Source organism: Grus americana, chromosome 1, assembly GCF_028858705.1.
Source record: "Grus americana isolate bGruAme1 chromosome 1, bGruAme1.mat, whole genome shotgun sequence".
NCBI lineage: Eukaryota > Metazoa > Chordata > Aves > Gruiformes > Gruidae > Grus > Grus americana.
Window position 1 is genome coordinate 73,250,153 of NC_072852.1, and position 20,984 is coordinate 73,271,136.

At 38.9% G+C, this 20,984-nt stretch overlaps 1 long non-coding RNA gene across 3 annotated transcripts in view; it reads left to right on the top strand.

The window, feature by feature from the left end:
* Positions 1-2,391: 2,391 nt before the first annotated feature.
* LOC129206131 (uncharacterized) overlaps positions 2,392-20,984 on the top strand; it is a 37,117-nt gene continuing 18,524 nt past the window's right edge. For 2 of the 3 annotated variants that reach the window (XR_008577010.1, XR_008577012.1), the window contains exon 1: positions 2,392-2,479. This is a non-coding gene — a long non-coding RNA (uncharacterized LOC129206131). Of the gene's footprint in view, positions 2,480-3,813; positions 3,900-20,984 lie in introns of those variants that run through there. The other variant, XR_008577011.1, reaches the window with a different exon arrangement.

A 20,984-nucleotide genomic window follows, 5' to 3' on the forward strand; every position in this document is an offset into this window, starting at 1 on the left:
CAGAGATGCAGTGGGAAACTGTTCTTACTATTCCTGTCATCCTAGCTTGTTTTCCTTAGATACTGAATTACATCTTCAGCCAGTACACAGAAACTCTGTTGCACTGACATCAGGCTTGTTCTGTTGCTGTTAACTTACAGAGGCTGAAGGTTCAGCTGCTGTATTTGCCCAGCCCTCAATTTAACAAAGGCTTTTCCTCTTTTAAAACTCACTTGAGTGTTGGTATGAAGATGCATTGGAAAGAAGGGCTTCTGACAGGCCTTGTTTAGTCTACTGCCAAATTAGTTCTCTTTTTAAGGGAGCTTTGCAAGTTTTAATTATGGTATTTCTATAAAATCCTTGAGATAAAGTACTAGTTTTATGCATTTTCTTACTTTTCAAGAAGGAGGGAACAGTTATGGCTCAACCACAGAACCTGAGATGTTTGTTTAAAAATATATATCGTAAGATTTCTGCAATCCAAATCCACATTTAATGAATGTACAATATGTATTTTCTAGTCTGTTTGCATTGCTGGCGATGTGTGACAGAGGCACAGATTTGCTTAAGTTGTAAATGAAATCTATCTCTAAAAGCATAGGTGACAAGTCAGTGTTAGATTTAATTCCCATCGCATGAGTCACTTCATTTTCATGTCTCTCTACACTTGATTGGACACACTGATATTTTAAATGCATTACAAATTTAATCAAAGGCATCAAATAAGATACACAATGTTGAAATTACATCCAGAAAAACATCTGGCACTATGGAGTGGGAATTATTCTTGCATAAAAAAAAATAGAGATTCTATACTTTACCAGATTAATTGAATAAATAAAGGAATATTGAAGCTCCTAGGAAGTTTATATGGAAGGTCAGCTCATGGCATTTCCCAGATTGCAAACCAATGCATTGATCTTGAATAGACGCGTGTTTGAATAACTTCAAGGACGACTCCATTGGATTTTTTTTTTCTTCTGCAGTCTGTTGAGAGTACCCAGATGAGATCAAGACGACTAATCCCGTGTGCAAAGTCATTCAGAGTTATAAGTGTTATCGGGTTTGGGGGGCTAAAGGTTCAGCCTTGCAAATTTCATTCACACAGATATGTCTATTCCCCTTTGAAGAACTATAACTTAGAAAGGAACAAGCTCTTGAAGTCAGGATGATAAGATTATTGCTTTACTATCAAGATAGAATACCCTGAAGGTATCTGAAGCTACAATCTTTAGCTTCCTCTATAGTACATAATCTTACTCACGTTCATAAAATGTACTCTCTTCTTTTGAAACCAAGCTCCAAAACATTATTTATTTTTCTCTTCAGATTTGTTCCATATGGAAAACATGCCAGACTATGATAACAGCAAGAAAAATCAGAAAAGATATAAGTTCAAAATTCTGTTCAGCTGACTAAATAATTTTAAATAGTTCAGAAATGGCCTTCTCCACAGTCCATTCTACATTATCAATACTTTTGTATTGATTCCCCCCCCCCCCCGCAAAATGATTTAGACTTAAGAAGTAGAGACTGAAGAGATTAAAATCAATCAGAGCAGAATAATGAATATAAATAATTTTCTTTCTTACTGTGCGTGGAATCTACACAGTTACCTTTACATGTTAGAATACTATTAGAACAAAATTTGTAAGTTGAAAGCATCACAAATCTCATCTTTGACCTTGTTTAATGAAATCTCAAGTGTGCAGTGCATGTTGAAAGAAATAGATTGAGTAGTTTATATAAAACAAAAGGTGGTAAAATTAATTGCAGCTGACTTCAGAAAAATTTTCATTCGTTGCTTATGAAACAGGTTATGACAGTGAGAGTTATATAAAACTTAAATATTTCTGATCAACTTCTTGAACTCTACCAAAAAAACCCCCATGCTCTACTTGCCCGTATGTGTCTGACCAGGATTGTCAAGTTCTTGTGCTAGAGGCCTTTATTTTTCATTTTCATTATTTCAGAAATAATTTATACTATCTCAGCTTAGGTGTCAATATGTAAGTGTGAATAAGGAAACAAATAGTAAGCATTGATCTGGTGTAAATCAGTAGTAAGGGGTTTCTTGTCCCATAGTCTCTTACTCTACAGATTTCACTGCTGCAATTTGCATCCTAGGTGGTTTCAGTGAATGCCTGTGCTGTTACTTAGTCATAGACTACTCTGGAGATACTTTAGGAAACAGAAATGCCCAGATGTCTCTTTCTTTTCTTATTAGGATCAAGTTTATGGAAAGTGAAAGAATTTAAAATTTTGGTAAATGGAAGGTTAATTCTGCAGAACAAACAGGCGAGCAATGACGTACTCTTCCATAATGTGCTGTCGAAACCAGATTACCAGAACTGAAACCAATTATGAAATCCAGGATGAAGAAATACTGTAATTTACAGGACAGTTATTCTGTAAATTCATGTTTTCTTTACCATCTTTCACATAGCAGTCTCTGAGTTGCCTTGCTCTAGCCTAAGCTGGAAGATATATTTTGAAACAGGTCAGTCCTTCATTTAATTTGATGTAGCACTATTCAAACCTATTGTTTTCAGCTCTGACGACATAAAGGTATCACTTTAAAAGTTGCTTATTACTTTAGCGTGAATTGTTTTGCACAGAAGAGCAAACTGAGAAAAATCCAAGGTTCAGTTTTCCATCAGGTATGAAGTATTCTGTCTTTTTTGGTTGGTTTTTTTTTTTTTTTTTTTTTTTAACTCAGACATGAATAGGAGACTTCTGTGAATATTTCAACAAAATGCCCAAAAGCTGGAAAGTATTTCAAAACCAGAGATTTGAAAAATTTCTAAAAAAGTTCCGTCTCCTGCTGCTCTGATCTGCCACAAAGACTGAGGGCCGACATTTTGCCTTTCTTTCTCTTAGGTTAAGAAAAAATGTTGAAAATTACTTTCTTCATATCTTAGGCTGGAAGGAAATTGGCCTGAATGAATAAATTGAACAGATGTGTCCTTCTATTATGCAGATAAAATAAATAGCTATGCTTTGTGAAAGCACTATCAAATTGCCAACTACACAATGCCAAAATACTCCTGTAGAAACGAGCAGGTTCGTAGCGCCCATGGTAAGCTCAGTAGCTGTAAACCTGACTCGTTCTATAGTTGTGTGCTGACTTCATGCCCCTTCGATACTGAATAGTGTATAAGCTCTGTCTTTGGGTTATGAATGTCTTCTAAATCTTGAGGTATTTTTTTAGTTTAATTTAGTCTCTAATAATCTGATTGTAATGAGACAATGTTAAAAAAGCTGTTGTTTTCACTGTAAGAAGAAACAGGGGATCATCAGATCCGTTTGTTTGGGGTTTCTGTTTATTTTCCTGTTTTGTAGAGGATTTTTTTGGTTGAGGAAGTTTGCTTTTAAAACAGGAGAAATCAGAAGCCATCCCTACATCTAGTTTAGAGAGACAGGAACAATGAAAAATGGATTCATTGAAGTCTGGTTAAGGACCTGGTTAAAATTCTGGCTTTCTCTAACAGTAGGGAATGTGTTCTATTACTCACTTTCTTGGATTAGAGCTAACAAATCCGTCAAAGCAAAAATACAAGTTATTTCCTTCTTGCATTTGTAATAGAAGCTGTTCCGAAGCTTATACTGAATTTGTGCCTGAGAAAACTTTCTTGCTAGAGTTGTAGTGTTTAGAGTGATAAGAAAAACCTAAAGTCTTGTCTGTTTCTGGAAATGGAAGCATCTCATTGCATTTTTTTGTTTTGTTTTAGTTTAGGTGTGGCAGTCTTAGGGTACAGGGAAAATTCCATCTTGGTTAATTACGTTCTGTCTTTCCAATTGTCTGCAGTTAGACACAGTCATTTCCTTTTCTTCCAGCCCTGTTTCTCACTGTGATGTTTATACGAGATGTTAAACAGCTGCTTTCTTAAGATCCAGAGGTGGATATATTTACAAGACAGGTAAAGTAATTCCTGTGAATGCTCTGTACTCTAGAAGGTTTTGTTGTGGGGTTTTTTTTTTTAACCCAGAAAACCTTAAAGTATTCCATAAGCATTTGTGACAAAATTCAACATCCTTTTGGGAAAGATGTAAACATCCTTCAGTCAGTCATGCTTTTAACCTCTAAAAAAAAATGACCTTCAAAAGAGGCGGAAAGTTTCATTTAATAAACAGAAATTACTTTGACACCTTTTGTTAAGGAAACTATGGAATTTAAGAGCGTCACTGCTGTACGGGGTGCCTTACTGAAATAGGAGGAGCTGACTATGGACCATGTTAAAGTATCTAGTGTAGAGTCAGGCATTTTGGAGTGATCTATAACAGATGTAAGTAGGTTGTATACAATTGGGAATATGCATTTTATGCAAGTCTGTGCTCGTTATTGCAGCATGACCTAGCTTTGACTCTGCATAGTCAATTAAAAGAAGAGATAAGTCAAGTGAAAAAGGCTGTATAGTGCATGGAGAAACTATCCATTCCTTCATTGTAGATTTTAAAATACTAACAGTAAGTGAGGTTTTCAACAAACAACTTTATTAAGCCTGCAAAATGAAGAATCCATGAAGTAATTCCCAGCCTGCACGTTCCTGCCCACGCAGTTTTAATTCCGACTCTCTGCCGTATATAAGGCCAGTTTTAATTATGATGCTATACTATTTTTCTGACAGGGCCCCTGCTTCATTTGGTGCACAAGAAAGATGGTGCTCATTTAATAATCTTGCATTAATTTCACTGTTTGGCAGAAGGCCTTTTGTACCCCATTACTAAAACCCTGTCTGAAGAGAGAATTAATTATTTCTCCTTGTGCTTTTCAGCAGTGCTCATCACTGAAGGTCTGAGCACTGCATAGGCTTTCTTCTAGCTTCACACCAAACCCATGAGGTGAGGGGCTGATATGGTTCCCATTTTATTCCTAGAAAACGTGAAGCCCAAGGCAGGCTTGAGTTGAAATTGCACACTAGTTTTTAATATGGGAAGTCTGCATTTTTTCAGGTTCCTGGCTGTTGTATCAGGATTTTATCATTTCAGTGCCTAGCTCCTCATACGAGTTGCAGCTAGGATTTCTGCAGAATCGTATGTTTGACATCCATAAAGCCAAAGCACAGTATTAATGACTACTGCTAAAAATTATATTTTTAATGATTACTCAGGCTTTGACAGATACAGGCTTAAAATCCAAGTTTTGGTTAGCTTTCACCTGCCACAAGAAAAAGGCTTTTCCTTTTCTTCCTGTAGAACTCTGTTTTAACACCGGCCCCAGCCAAGAAACAATGTTTCAAATATATGAATATTTTCTTGAGCATCAGGAATTTTTTCATTCAAATCCAAGCTGACACATCTTCCCTCCACCTTTTCCCCTAGCACCCAACAACTGTTTTTTTTTGCCAATCCAAAACTCAGCAATATTTCTTTTCAGAAAGCAGAGACTGTTTCCACAGCACAAACACTTCAGTGTTTCAGAAGCAAATTATATTCTGCTCTTTCCCTGGCTCTTGGACTGAGGGATTATTGAAACACCAGAAATTCTTTCTCCTCAGTGGTCTACTCAATCACATGGAAATCCAGCCCCAGTGTCTTTTCTCCCCTTTGTCCTGGTCCTTGCCCAATCCTCTCTTTTCCTGCCCTGAAATCTCTTTTCTGTGTTGCGTTCAGTGAAATGTCTACTTGCTCACAGAGCTGCAAGGTGGGGGAATGGAGAGCACAGGGGATGACCTTCACATTTGCCATTCAGGTGCCCATGCTCCAGAAGCTGGAAATGCTAGTCATGTGCTCAGTACTGAGCTCTTTGGGGGAGTTTTCACGGCAAAATCAAAGAAAGTTCTGCTGAGCATGTGCAAACTGTTTTTTCAAGTGCTTTTAACATGATAGAATTAGAGCTCAGTTCAAGGGGGTGAAACAGCGTCCCTTCCTGACATACGACCGCTTGCTTCCAAATGTTAATCTCAGCATTTCAAAATTTTATGAGTGCTTCAAAACGCTAAAATGACCTGAGAGTGCCACCTGATTATTTTTTAATTTTTTTTATTTTTTTAAACAGATGAGGAATGGAGGGAGTCAAGTAACAACAGTTATTTCTCTGACTTTGTGCTTAGAGATGACCAAACCATTTTGGCTGAAAATGTCCAAACAAATTCAGCCTGAGGCATACCCTGAGCATGGGGAACTTTAATCTCAGTGGCTTCAGCTCTTTATGACTTTCCTGGACTTCAAACAAGGTCACATAAATCGGAAGTATCACGCACTCTTAATAATAGGCTATGTTACCAGTCTGCTCGCAACGAACCAGTCAGCATAACTGAAATTCCTAGGTGTATAGTGTGGTTATTAACAATGAGTTTTCTGTGCCTTGCTGCTGGCCTTCCAGCATGTCATAAATATATTTTTTTTAAAAAAAAATTAAAATTACACTTTTGCTCTTAAAGCTTAACCTGATTTTCTGCAACTTTCCCCAAACCATAGTGGATCATGTATTGCAAAACAAGTTTTACTTGTACTTGGCTTCTTACTCCACCCCTGTAAATGATCCCTTTCTTTCAAATGATGGCCTCTGTAAACTTGACGTTAGCAAAGATGAAACTATCAGAGACTGATTTTTCACCCAGACAAGACAACTTTGTTCTGGTTGTACAAGAAGTCTGGGGAAAAGGCCCTAGTGACTACTGTGAATAACTCAGTGATATAATCTTAGAGTTTACTATCTACAGGCATCAGTATCTAGTAATTTTTTTTTTTCCTGAGGTGCAGATGGAATTCCCAAATAAAGCAGCCATTGAGATGAAGTTTGTCTTCTGAAACAAGGTTATGAATTAGCCAAAACAGGCCTCAGGCACAGATATTAAAAGCAAACTGAAAAACTGAAATAATGGCTGCGCCAGCAATAACAGGACCTGGTTTTATCTTGATACTATTAGCAGGCAACTCAAAATCGTACTGAGTTGATCTTGTGGATATATACTGTGGTCCCAAATGACTGTTTACTTACCTTGCTATCAGCAGTGTATTTGTACTACAGATAAATGAAGGCATAGTGAACCTGTGAAACAAGTTTATTGGATTTTTAGCTAAGTAAATAGCTGAATTCAAGCTCAGATTCTCTCACAGGCTTGAATTTCTACTGAGAGCTTAGTTTAAATGACAGATTTCACTGCTGTTTAAAATTGAGGTAGCCAACCCAGGTTAAGCAACCACAAAGACAGGCGTTCCTCCAGCAAAGACAGGATATGAAGCATATTCCCGTACAGTACGATTGAAGTCTTGGAAAACTATTCATTTGGAGAATTGGTGAAAGAAGTTGCCATGACTCACAGTCTCCTCTGAAGCTATCAGAAAAATATGGTTTCAGCCCCAAACACTGTAGGCTGATGATTTGTCTCAGCTGCTGTATTTTGTCGTCTTGTTTTCTACCATTCCAAGGGATTATCATAGTCTTTCCTTTTTCTTCACCTTCTGTTTAGTAGAGATATTCCAGGACTTTCCTCGAACATACCTGCTGTAAGAATAATAATAATAGACTGATTCAAAGGCAATTTTGGGAAACTTAGATGTGGGCATTTTTCAATTCATTAGTCTTAACGGATGCTGAGCTTTCTAAATTCATTTTCAGGAACCCATCCTATTTTCTTAAAGTGTTAAATTCAGTGAGGCATCTCTGGAAATTAAGAGATACGAAACAAGTTTCAGGCTCTGCCACTGATCCACTGCGAGACTTTGAGCCAGGCATCCTCTGTCTCAGTTCTCTCACTTGTAAAGCATGGATAACGCTACTTTTTACCCAGCTGTGTTAAAGTACCTGGAAATCTAGATGCAAAGTATCATACTGATGATAAAATGATCCTTACTGCGTAGCAAAGAAGTATGTGTTGCAATGTTTTATGTTTTATAAACAATTCTGAAATCTCTGCAAGGTACTGTTTGTAGCACTGGGAATCTATTATTACTACGTACTTATTCTGGGGTTTTTCTTTTTGATTTTGCTGACATCTCATGTGTTAGAAGACACTTGGGGCATGTCTCTTTTACAGTTAGGTCCTGAAATCCACTGCTTATGAATCAAAATAAAGAAATGACGCTATTGTCACACACACACAAAAAAAGAACAGCATTTATATCATAGATTGATGAGATTCTCAAACAATGTGGAATAACATTTTGTAAAATCACTTCCTTCTAGGTGATGACAGATATCAGGGATTAAAGGTAAATACAAGTTGTATAATTCCATTTCCACTCTTGCAATTCCTTCCATAATAATAGACTGATTACTCTTTTCATTTTGAGCTTCTTGGCCTATTTCTGAGTAGTGCTGAATATCCACTGCTTCCAAGGAAATCAGAGTTGTGCATGCTCATTACCTCTGAACTAAATGTCTAGAGCACAAAGCTTTGTGATGTAGTCATGGATTAATTATAAATCACAACAGCAAGTATGATGAATTGGTCTATGCATTTTGGTTTATTCTGATTAACATAATTTGAACCATTTTTATCATTGTTCATTTAATGCAGTCTTGTCTGTTAAGTAGCTGCACCACCAATCACTCTCTGTACAATAGGGCAGAATAGCAATGACTAAATTTTATTGTATTCCTGGGGTTTTTCTTCAGAATTTACACAAGCAGATGCAGCCTATTGCATCAGGCTTGAATTGCGTCTCATTTGTGGTTCTTCTGGGTGAATTTTGTAGAAGGGAAGAAACTTTTTATGTCAAGAAGTATCCTTACATCCTACTCTGCATGAAGTATTGTGAGAGATTAGCTATAAATTGCTGATAAAATGAGATTTTTATGGTAACGGGTAGCAAGCTATTGTTATGCAAGACAGTTTGGTTTATCAAGAGTTAGTACTATTTCATGTCCAATGGCTTGACTTTACCACTTCCAGAATTGGGGTCTGAGTGGCAAAGTTTTTTAACTCCAGAGTTGAACTTCACTTAGAGTATAGCATACCTGCATTCTACTTATGTAATACCCTATTTATTTTGTTTAAATCTGGTTTAAGTTTTAGACTTTTAGAAGCAGACAAAATCAAGCAAGTTCTGCATAGATTTATTTTTCAAAATTCAGTCAAATGCTCTGCCTATATCACTGCTGCTGAGCTGTATTGCCACTGAAGCTTTAGAAAACCACTGGAAGAATCAGCTGAACTCATCACTGTTTCTTTATAGGTAACACTGACGTACATGGTAATTCAAAGAGTGTACTGTCTACATTAGAAAGTAAAATATTTTTCAGTTTGTACATAAATAGATAGAATCATTCTTGCATGAATAATTTAAGTTATAAGTTAAAATAATGAAAAATCAGTTCTGTGAGGGGAAGATTTTCCTTTCCAAAAAACAGCTGGAGGAAAGGTACTTGTGTACTAAAGGGTCATATGCTACTTGATGACAGAACTATCAAAAACATTTTTAAGGTCCTGGGTTTGGGGTTTTTTTTTAGTAATCTTTTAAGAACCTTGATATTTTTCCTAGAATTGAATTAATGTCCGCACAGAGAGCAAGTGTTAAAGTCTGAAAGGCAGGACTGCTGGGAATTCGGGTAAGCAACGCACAAGTGAAGGACCACTATAACTGCTTCAGTCTTTAAGCAGAAAAAATGTTCAGCCAGCCACAAACTGGAGCTGTTGAGAAACAGCAAAAATTTTATGAAAATGAGGACCTCAAGTGTCCTCTGCCAATTGGGATTAATCATATGGGATAATCTGGTACCTTTGCAATTGAACTAGAAGCCTGGCCAAATTTCAAATCTATGTCCTGCCTTACGGTTTCATTTAAGTCTACAACCAAAGAGCAAACCTGTGGCTCACCTGTAACTTTTAACAGATCCCACTGTGGCTCTTTTGTCTTAACAGAAGGAGATCTTGGCACTGCACCGCAGCTGTGTTCCTTTCTTGATTGTGGGGATCACTATGGAGTGCTTTGAAAAATTTAGTTCAGTTGGAAAGAGTGCTAAAGGCCATGAATGCTCACTCCTTTTCCCAAGATTGGCCAAATTCTTTTCCAGGCTGCAGAAAACTGTATAATTTATTGTAGCAAGAAGTGGTAGTACTCTCTAGATTAAGAATACCTTTACTTTCTTTACAGAGTAAATTTAGCAAAGCTGCAGTAAGAGCTCCCTGATGGTACATATCAAGGAAGGAGCCTCCCTCTAGCTGAGTCTGTGGGAGGTGCACTAGCCTTTTGTCTGCTGGAGACAGTTATTTGCACATCTGATGTGCCATTAAAATGCCAATGAAGACATTTTATATATTTTGGAGTTTTTTATTGCTATCATAACTTCACACAGAATGAATGAACGTAGTTGTAATTCTAGCTGGAGGTGAGCTCATTCAGCTGAAGTAGTGTAACCTGCAGCTTTCATTGTTTCCAGCTTTGGAAATTCAGAACATCCATTTGGTGCTCAAAATCTGAGGATACCTCTTCCAGTGATATTTGCTTGGACTGGTGGATGCCCTGTCAGCTGTGTGCTGCTCTTCCATGCATCTGCACTTGTGCGCATCACTGGTTTCACAGCATGGCACTGTGATACCGCAAATCAGGCTCATGCATCAGCATGAGAGGCTTCAGTACTCTCACTGTACTGCTTATATGGGATAGATAATGGTTGTTAATGGTGAATTACGTGAAGGGAGCAGCACAGGTTCAGCCTCCGCTGCATCTGCTGTACAATGATGGCCTAGATTAAAATGTGCAATAGCACATGGCTGTCATTAGCTATCTTGTGTTCTGTCAGTGTGCATATTTGCAAAACAACAGGAAAATCTCCTGCTGTGGACTAATACGCTTAATGTATGGTGGCTATTGAACTTTCACTGAATATTAACTTCTACTGCACTTTGCAAACACACTTAGCAAAAGGTGATCATACCTGCCTGAGCTATTGATTATAATGTAGCTCTGCTACGCTTACCACTGCCAGTTCTTATAGAGAATGCCAGGCTAATGCTCTGATACGCTTTTCAGTGTCATGGTGATGAGGACCTGTGAACTGTTCTTTGCCTGATGTCAGGTGGTTTCATTTGCCTTTCAGGATAAAGCCATCTTTTCCTGCTAGTGGTAACTGTTAGCAACTTACTGTTGAATCTGTTTTATATTGCGCTTTTTTTTGTTTGAACTGTTCTACAATGCCGATTAGATTAAGGGTCAGATTTAGCAGTCTTTTCCCATAAACTCTAGAGTAAGCCTTTCTGATATCAACAGGATTGTTTGCATGTAACTAGTGGAAGAATTGGATCCTGTACTGTTGCTCAAGAGAGAAGTCAAAAGGTGGAAGTCCACCTAGAGATTCATGTTATCATCAGAAACGCAAACAAAGGAGATGGGAGTCACGAGGCTAAATGAAGGATGATGGGTCAGCATCTTGGGCACTCCCAGATGATGGCATGTGGAAATTCTGGAGGGCACGTTCAGACACTGGAATATCGTAAATTAGTTAACTCGGTAGACTAATGAGTTAAACTAGCAGCTCCCCACAGTGTGTGGGATCACAGCAATGTGAAGTTTTATTGAAATATTTCTTGTGCTCCAGGATGGAGTGGGCAGATGAGGCATCCTGTATTTGTACCCAAGAAACCTGCCATGCAAATCCTGCACCCATTTCCCATGAAGTAGTTCCATTGACTGCAGCCCACTAATTTACATTTGAGCATCATTGAGCATTCAGTATCGTTTCATGGCGTTTTATGTTGAAGAGTATTAACTCTGCAATATTGTAGGTGCAATTAATTAATAGATTAGACTTAATCCTCATAATGTATTAATAGTAGGCATAATGTATTTCCTGATTATTTGCCTTCTTAGAGAAGCTGTGGCTTGAAATGAGTAGATCTGCATTTTATTAAACTTGCAGAGATGTATTTGTAAAGAATACTTTTTAAACAACAGGGCACCTCAGTTATCTGCTTTACAATCCACTTTAGTGTGATCATGACTTTGAGGACGAGTGAAGCAACCTTTGAAAGCTGGCTCACTTGGACAGCTTGTAATAAAAGGCTTTGTGTCAGTAAGCATTATATATCTGATAAGAGTCTGTGAATTGAAATATATGCAAAAGTGAAATGAACTGGTGTTCCTATTGATCATGATATGCAAGGTCAGTACAAACTACCAAAATATTAAATTGCAAAACAATATGCTCTTTGGCAGTAAAAGTCCAAACTCAGTACAGCTTGATCATTATAGGGAAGTATAGAGCTGTGCAATAAAATTAACACTGTATTTAAAGTCAGTTTCTGAGAAAGGGTTATGAAATCTGAAGGAAGTTTAAAAGTGGTTTGGGGTTTATTTGGGTTTTTTTTTTTAAACGTTCTGAAATCCTCATTTCTGTGCCTTTATATTTGTGTGCTTCACCTCAGTGACAGTAGCAGCTGAGGAAGGAAGTCCAGCTGAAGCCCAAAGGATTAATGAAAGGGAAGTAGAGGCAATTACCTTTTCTTTTTGAGTGTGTTAGTGTCGTTTCTCAACACCTAGTGATGAATGTGAAAGCAATAAAGACTAAGAAGCTAAGAGACTGGGACTTGAGAGAAAGAGCTACTTCCTATAAGGACAGTAAACACAGGAACGTACTGTTAGTGAAACTGCTGGAAGCAAAGAATAGAGTAGAAGTTAAAAAATCACCCACTTTTTTTTGTGAAGATACAGGATGATAAAAGCAGGACAGTGGACTTACAATTGGAAAAAGAAAAGAAGTGAAAGCAAGCCAGAGGCTACATCCTGTCCATAAATTTCATATGTTCTTTCAGCCATTTTAAGTGCTTTTAGCTCCAGTAAAACAATGGTCCAAAGGACTGAAGACTTTACCATATTAGTGGAAAATTCACTGAAGTTAAAAGAACTGTAGTATGAAGTTCTTGCTGAATGACTCATCATATTTGATCATTTCATTAGACCCCGAGAGGAAGGAAAAACTGTGAGTCTGCTTGTTCTCTCCTTTTTAATCCCCTAAAACGAGTAGAGATTTTGCTACTTATCTAGCTCTACAAAAGATGGTGGCCATATCATGCTTCAATTTGCAACCTGAGACTCTGTTTTCTGTGCTCTTATTTATATGAGTAAAAGGCACTGGCAGTACTGCTATTCCTCTAGTTCCTGGATGTTTGCTGCTTTCCTATCTGGCTGCGAAAAATGGGGCTGGGGTGGAAAACTTGATTAGTAGTGTCTGTCCAGATAGCTGAAGAGACCACAACCACAAAAAAGAAGGTGGCAGGCCTAGCCAAGCCTGGGACACGCAGCAGCAAAGCTCCCTCAGCTTAGGAGCATGGGAGAGGTCTGTTCCTCCCGGAGGTGCTCCTCTCATGAGAAAGCACTGCAGTCAACCCCTGAATGGTGGTGGTTACCTTTGTTAGCAAATATGCATTAATTTTAATGGCAGCGTGTCCCAATGCCCCCAGTGAGTTGGTCCGCATGAATGACGACTGATAGGATTACCCTACAACTCTGTGTGGCAGAAGCCTGATGTAGTGGCTTCAGCAGGTCCAACCTAGCTAACGGCCCAGGGTGGAATTCGTTCTTTTTTTACCCTAAAGCGTTATGTGTCAAAAGGACATAAAAAAAGGAAATAAAGCATAGGAAAACCAAATGAGAACTTAATTCCCAACCCTCTTCAGCCACAATTGCAGTGATGCTTGCACAGTAATGTTAACTGTTTTCCCTGTGCCTGCAGGCATGTTACCTCTCCCATTTACTCTTAAAGAATGAGAATTTGAGTTGACTTTGCCGAGAGATGGACTCCCAGTTCCAGGAAGGAGGCTTGATGTTCTCCCAGCCCAGAGTTTAAGGCTCTAATCCATCCCCTGGAGCTAAAACAAGACAATGATAAAACTTTCCCACTCCTTACAGAACATAATTGTTGTCAGAATATTTTGAAATGAATAAAGGTTACAGTTAAAAGTTTCCATTCACATGTCTTCCTATTGGCTTGGTTGCTGCCATTGTTCTGATTTTGAGAGTACAAAGATTCTGTAAAAGCAACTTATTTGTCATGGCACTAAAGAATTACTGCTATTCACAGCTTGGGGAAACACCATCCTCCTCCTCCTCGGCATGGTTATAGTAGTTACTGCATTTGAACTTACTGCCAATCCTTCATCAAGATCCATCCAGGGCCACTAAAAGTGCCCCAACTACCCAACAAAGGGCAAACATTGCATGAATATGTGTATACATAAAAGTTCCTCCTGGGTTCGCTTTGTTACTTTGACTGAAAGCCAGATTTATAAGGTCAATTTAAAAAAAAAAATTACAGAAGAAATTACTTTCTTCTTACATGTCATCTAAACCTTGTTCCGAGCATCTCTGGACTACAGTTTTATGTAAGAACTTTTCTTGTTCCTCTCTACAGGTTTTGCTGTCTTTTATACCATGGCATGAAGGATACTGAGGAAGTTCTAGGTTAGCTTAGCTGAATCAAAATCAAGTGTGGTTTGGCCATGCTACTTTTAGGAGTCTATTATCATAATGTGTCTGGCCTTTTTATACAGCTAAATTACTCTGTGGTTTGAATGGTGAGGAAAGAGTTCTGATGTGTTTGTACTGTCAAACTCTTCCACACCATGCTGTACATTTCTCATAAGAGCGCACTTGGAAAGACAAATCCCTTGTTGCCACGTGGCTGGATTTTAGGCAACTTTTTACAAGAGCAAGCACCTTAGCAGAGCCAGAGTTGAAGTTTTTTTGTCTTGAAGAATTGAATGCAGTCTCATAGGATAATTTTATTGAAATATTTAATGTAACCCTGTTAGGCTGTTAGTTGTACCACATAGTTCTATCTCCTTGTATAAACAAGTCATAGAATCATAGAATGGTTTGGGTTGGAAGGGACCTTAAAGAGCATCTAGTTCCAACCCCTCTGCCCTGGGCAGGGCCACTTTCCACTAGACCAGGTTGCCCAAAACCCATCCAGCCTGGCCTTGAACACTTCCAGGGATGGGGTATCTACAGCCTCTCTGGGCAACCTGTTCTAGTGTCTCACCACCCTCATCGTAAAGAATTTTTTCTTTATATCTAATCTAAATCTACCCTCTTTCAGTTTAAAACCATTACCCCTTGTGCTATTGCCACATGCCTTTGTAAACAGTTCCTCTCCAAAGTGAACCTAGCATGAGCATAGCTGAGCTAAAATATGCCTATAACTTGCAACACTAAAGCCTCTTCTCACAATAACACCTTCAAGCAAAAGCCATAACGTTCAATCCCATAATTCTTACTGATGATTTAGCTGATGGATTATCTAGCCTGATTATTGTTGAAATCAACGTGCTTGCCAAGTTCTTATGACCTACTTCATCCGTTGGTAACATTAGCAGATTTGTACATAGCTGGACTGAACTTTTAAGGCCATTTTCTATCCTGTAGAATAAAACCTGTGATTTAACCCCATTAGTCAATCAGTTAAGTCTTTGGTGTATGGGAATTCAAATACATCTTTGATCCCAAACTCCTGGGCCTGCAGAGGAAGTGAAATCCACAGTGAATCTACAGAGGAGTATCAAAGTTCCTGGATTCTCAGGCCTAGACCTGCTCATTAAGGAGATAGTAGTAGGAGATGGTAGTCTACCAAGTACTCTAATTAGTGGATCAGCAGTCTTCAAATTCCAGGGATTTGTGCATCAAACTCAGAATTGTAGTTTGGCAAAAGACACGCTCATAGCAAGCCAAAACTCTTGCTGCACTTCTCCTATGCACCCATCCTGGCCTTTTTTCTAGATTTATTGGTTAATAAAGATGGAGTTTAATTTTAAACAGAAAAATGAGGGACAAAGTTTTAAAAAATGAATTGAGTTGTATTCTGAATTTCTGACAAAGAAAAATCAGGCCTTAATTTCTCTTGGATTTTAGTGGAGTGTCTTGCTAGCTGTGGAACTGACTGACTCAGAATCAGCCTTGAATCTTTGTGTAAAATTGCCTTTTAGGTATACTTCACCACTGTTTTTTCAAAGAGATGATTTAAATACTGTGAGGTTTAGTCAAAATAATGGAAATTTTTAATATCTGCCAGTATGCAAAGGATATTTGTAGCTGTATTGTTCCAAGAGCAAGAATTGTCAATTTAAGGCTACAGATAAGATGATAGCTTTTATTGAAAAAAGAATAATTAGTCTAATCTTTACATAACAATACATCCAGAAGAGGAACTTCTGGGCCCTCAGTCTTGAACGTTCTAAAATATTATTGTTCCAATAAGAAGTATCACATTATCTACCTTGTCTATTTAAACACATGTTCAAAATGAAGGATTAGTGGCTATTTTGGGTGCATTTTAACTGTGGTGTTATCTTGAGTCTCATTTAACTTACGCAACTGTTTTCAAAGTTATAAACATGTACTCTTTATATGCCAAACTGAATCGTGATCTCTTCTCTTTGCTCTAGTTACACTTTCAAAAGAAGTACAGTTTATACAGTTACAGAGTGTTGCATGAATATATTCTTGGTTTATTTTTATTATGTTTTACTCTATTTTTGTCAGTAAGATAAAATACTTCCAAGAAATGAGCCCAGCTTTTAATGACTCTTATGCAGGAAAACCAGGTAAAAAACCACCTAAGAGCCTCTATATAGTGATTATTATTGGAAGTGTGATATCTGTAGACATACTACAGTCATTTTGATGTAGAGGAAAGATTGTGTTAACAATCACTGCAATTATCAGTCACTGCATGATTGATAACGTCTGCAGATGCCAACCCTTTAATTGCAGCCTTTTTATTGTTTGCATCACTAGTTAGCTGGATCTGTAGAGATATATAATGATAGATGTAGCAAGCCTTGTCCGCATCAAATAGAAACTTACGGCATGAGAAAGTTAGAGATGCATAGTTACAGGAGTAACTATGGCAGGAAGGAATCCTTGGTTAGTACCCTGATGCTTTTACATGGTAGTATTCCCAGGGATCAGGTCTTGAAGGCCAGTTAGATAGCACCATTAAGAGGAGTTAGAAGCTTAAATGCAGTTATGGATTTTGTCTTTCACCCACAAGTAGTCTCACTGAAGTAAGAGGACAGTGTTGCCTACTGAATAGCAACGTAAAATAGCAGGTTCTCTTCCTGAAGACCTCGCTGACGAATGCATGATGTGTAGGTCAATACTTAACATTACTATTTGATAGGGGAATGAAAAGTAAAATAGAGGACTTGTTCACCCTAGTTTGGGTTCAGAAAGAGCTTGCTCAAAGGATGCAAACCAGTCCCCATTGCACTAACAGGGAAATCCTAAGCAGAAGTACCATTTTTTTTTCTCTCAAGGTTTCACTGAGAGGAGTAGTTTGAAACTGCTGCCAGGCTTCCCTAGGAGCACTTCTAGACTGGTGCAGCACATCTCTTGAATCTGAGCATCTTCCCCACCAAGCGTGCCTGTGGCATCTGGCTCTAGGCCTTCTGGACAAATGAAACTTGCAATGAGCTTTCGTCACTTCACGATCACAAAAGACACAACCCTGCTAAGTGAATGATATAAGGCTGCAAGATTCACAGAAGCCTTATAAAGTGCTTTGTTTTTTCATCTGAGGATTTCAGAGTGTTTTATAAATCTGAAGTCTCTTCTGAAAAAGTGATAGGTTTTAAAAACTGGTTTCCTGCTGAAGGAGAAGAAAAAGTACAAAGTCTGAGTATATAATATGTTGATTAGGCTACTGACAGGTGGTTAGAGAAAGTCAGACAATACGTAGATAGATTTCTCCCCACACCCCCTTTTTCCAAATTTCAGTAGAAATGATAGCCCGCTCTCTGGAAGCAACTCTGCTGCTAGAGTCTTGTGTGCCTGGAGAGATTCAGCACTGTACACTCCTTTGCTTTTTGATAATGTACTCCTTAAGTATTTCTTCTGGTATGAAAGTGTTTGAATAGCAAGAGATGTGTACCTCTGTAACAGTACTTTCTGGTAAATTCTGCAGTAGCAATTAATCTTTGACACCCTCAGGAGGTCCTTCAAATTTGTAATATGCAACGATCACACGGTACACCTCTGTAGCTTAACTGCATGTATGCTATGCAGGAACCTTTTCTAGGAAGCAAAGAAGAAGAAACAACTGAAGTTGTCAGGAGTACAGGAAGCCAGCAGCAAAGATAAAACTAGGGGGAAAAAAATCAGGAACAATCCTAATGTTGCCACATATGTTATAAGTCTGTTAAGGACCACAGGAGAGCTTGAATTAAAACTTAGCCAAACCCCAAATGAAGCTGAGATCAGGTATGGCATGAGTAAGTGGGATGGCAGCGATCAGCTACAGAGTTCCTGTTCAGCCATCAAAATGCTCCTAGTAGAGAAGCAGGAGCTTAACTGCTGAGCAAGAAGCCAAGTTTGGGAGGTGTAAGGAGAAACAACAGCTGCCACAAAACTGCTAGTTTTGCAGTTATCATCTATGCTGCTTACTTCTGGGCTTTAGATGAGGAACCTTTGGGGCACCCCTACATCTGTGGGAAGGGAGCAGACAATGCAGCTGGATTTCTGTTTGGCGGCCTGAACGTGCATGTCTTCTGTGAAACTAGGGAAGGGAGTCTGTCTGTAAAAGCAGCTACTTCCACTTACGTTTACTCTGGCTTCTTTCAGTTATCCATTCCTAGATAAATTCTTTCAAACGTGGTGCCAAAACTGCAAGGTGTTGGTCAATTTTTTGCAAGCTGCCTGAATGACTCACCTCATTTCTCAGATTACTGACAAAACGGGGCGGGGGCGGGGGGGGGGGGGGCTAGTGGGATTGAAAGCATTTGGCAAGCCTGTACTGCCACTTTTGTGAATAGGAATGGCTCATTTATGGCATCTTTCTTCTTCTGTAGCAATTTTTTGATAGTGGCTGTCAAGATAAATATATGGTAGGGGCTCTTTAAGTGCAAGGGGGTGTAAAAGCAGTTAGGCCTACTGTGTCAGGGAGACAGTGTTGCTGCAGATGCTTTCCTTGTGATAATACTGTGGTGACTCTGCCAGGTATACAGACAGCACAGGAGATGAGGTGTGCAACCATTTTGGAGTTTCTGGCTAAGGCTTTGGGGTGTCCCCTGACATGGTAGGATTCGAGAGAGAATCCCAGAGAATACGAGTATGGAGTATCAGAGGCTGGTGGATCCCCTGGGAAGCCCCAATGTACCTGGGTGCAATAGGGTCTGCTAACACACCCAGCAACCCTGGAGCGCTCCCAGCACCCACTGTGCTACCAACAACTGCTGGGGATTCCCAGTCAGGGCCAGGAAGCCACATTGTTTCTGTGGGATGCGAGTAGCGTTGTGAAGGGCTTTGCGAAGCCTCTCCTCTGGCCGGTCGTTGGAAGAGCTGGGAGGTGCCCGTTTATGCTGAGCACCCTTAAATGCAGGGGGGGCGGTTTAGAGAAGAATCCTTTAGGGTGAAAGGCAGTTCAATGACACAGATCTGGTCCCCACGTGTGTTTGCTGCGGATGGCTCCCATCGCTCATTTTGCAGGCACAATTATTTCTGGCTGACATAGGCCTGTGAAACACGATGCTGAACTCATAATGAAGGCGGCTTGGGCTGAATTAGAGGGAATTTGTTGGTGAACAAAGTCCTGTCTGTAGACATAAATGAAACAGCTGGCCTTGAGCTCCTCTGTTGCTGACTGCAGTAGCCCTTTTCTCTGAATATGTGCAGTAGAGGGCACTAGTATGTTAAGTCGTATCTGGTCACACACTTTATGTCTTTAATGGGACTCACCAATAATATAGTGAGGGCTAAAGGTTAATTAATAGTAATTGTGCATTATTAGAATATATGTTAATCTTTGTTAGAGAAATAGGTTGATTACTCATGAGTGAATAATTGATCATCATCTATGTGTGCAACCTTCTTTTGAACTTTGGGCTGAATCTCTACATAAAGTCCTGCTGAGAAATGGGGATTTCAATGAGTTGATATGAATGCTTCAGTTAGCTGCCACACCAAAATGGTTGACGAGATCTCAGCAACTGGTGTGGGTACAATTTAATTAAGACAGCTGAGGGAAAGATTCTGCTAGGAAGAATGTTCCTGTATGTAATTTTACTGTGGCCCTAGAGAGCAAAACAAAGGGCAAAAGGCTACTCTATTCTTCTAGTGAGCGTGCAAAATTAAGTAGTTATCAAGGACAAAGGATGTAGCTCATGGACGAGAATTTGTTGCTTGCTTGATGTACTTTTAATGAAGCATCCCAACAGAAGTCTCCAAAGCCGCAAATAGTTCAGTCAGGTTGCTTAGAAATCATGTCGGAAACTTGACTGCCTAAGGGAATTGGGAATATGATACAAAGCCATGAAGAGTGTGATACAGGTCAGCTGTTCGCATCCAGTCCAATTCTTTGGTAGCTGGACTTTTCATTTTCTCATGATGGCTCTGGATCTTTGTGAAATAGGTTTGCTAGTGTGTTTTGTTGTAAATATGCCCAGGTATCAACAATTCTGTAATAAGCAGCATTTGCTACACAGAAATCAATGAGCAAATAAGCTAATTAAAATTTCTGCTCATAATAAGCCTCTGTAAAGACAGCATTCCAAAGAATTCAGACACGTATCTCTTAAACAGATCCTTCTTGCCCACAATTGCAATACAGTGCTGATCTAGGATAGGAAAACTCTGTCCCTGGCTATTGTTCATTACTAAGAAATAGACAATAAATGAGCTTTAAAAACAACAGACACCTTTCTCAGGCATTGGAATTAGCTCAGTAAAACTGGGGGGAAAAATTAAGGTTGGCACTTGGTAAATTTATATGCAAAGAAATTAGAAAAGGGACATCCTCCCAGCTGGATTTTTCCAAGCTCTCATTGTTTTGGGGTTTTTTTTTTGTTGCTTTGTTTATTGAACATTTCAGTATCTTCATTTGTCTTCATAAATCTGTTGTATACATTGAAGACAATTATAGTTGCAGCAGCGTGGTTTTGGCAGAGGTTAGTGTCAGAATTGCGCAAACGTTGTTCATTTTACTTCTCTGCATCATGTTATAATAGTCTGGAGTCCTTCTTCCTCTATTTGTACCAGATTTTTGTCATGTGAAGAGACACTAGCTTAAATTCTGGGAGGAGAGGTCATTGCTGAGTGATGATTAAGCCCTTATCTTCAGCATCCACAAT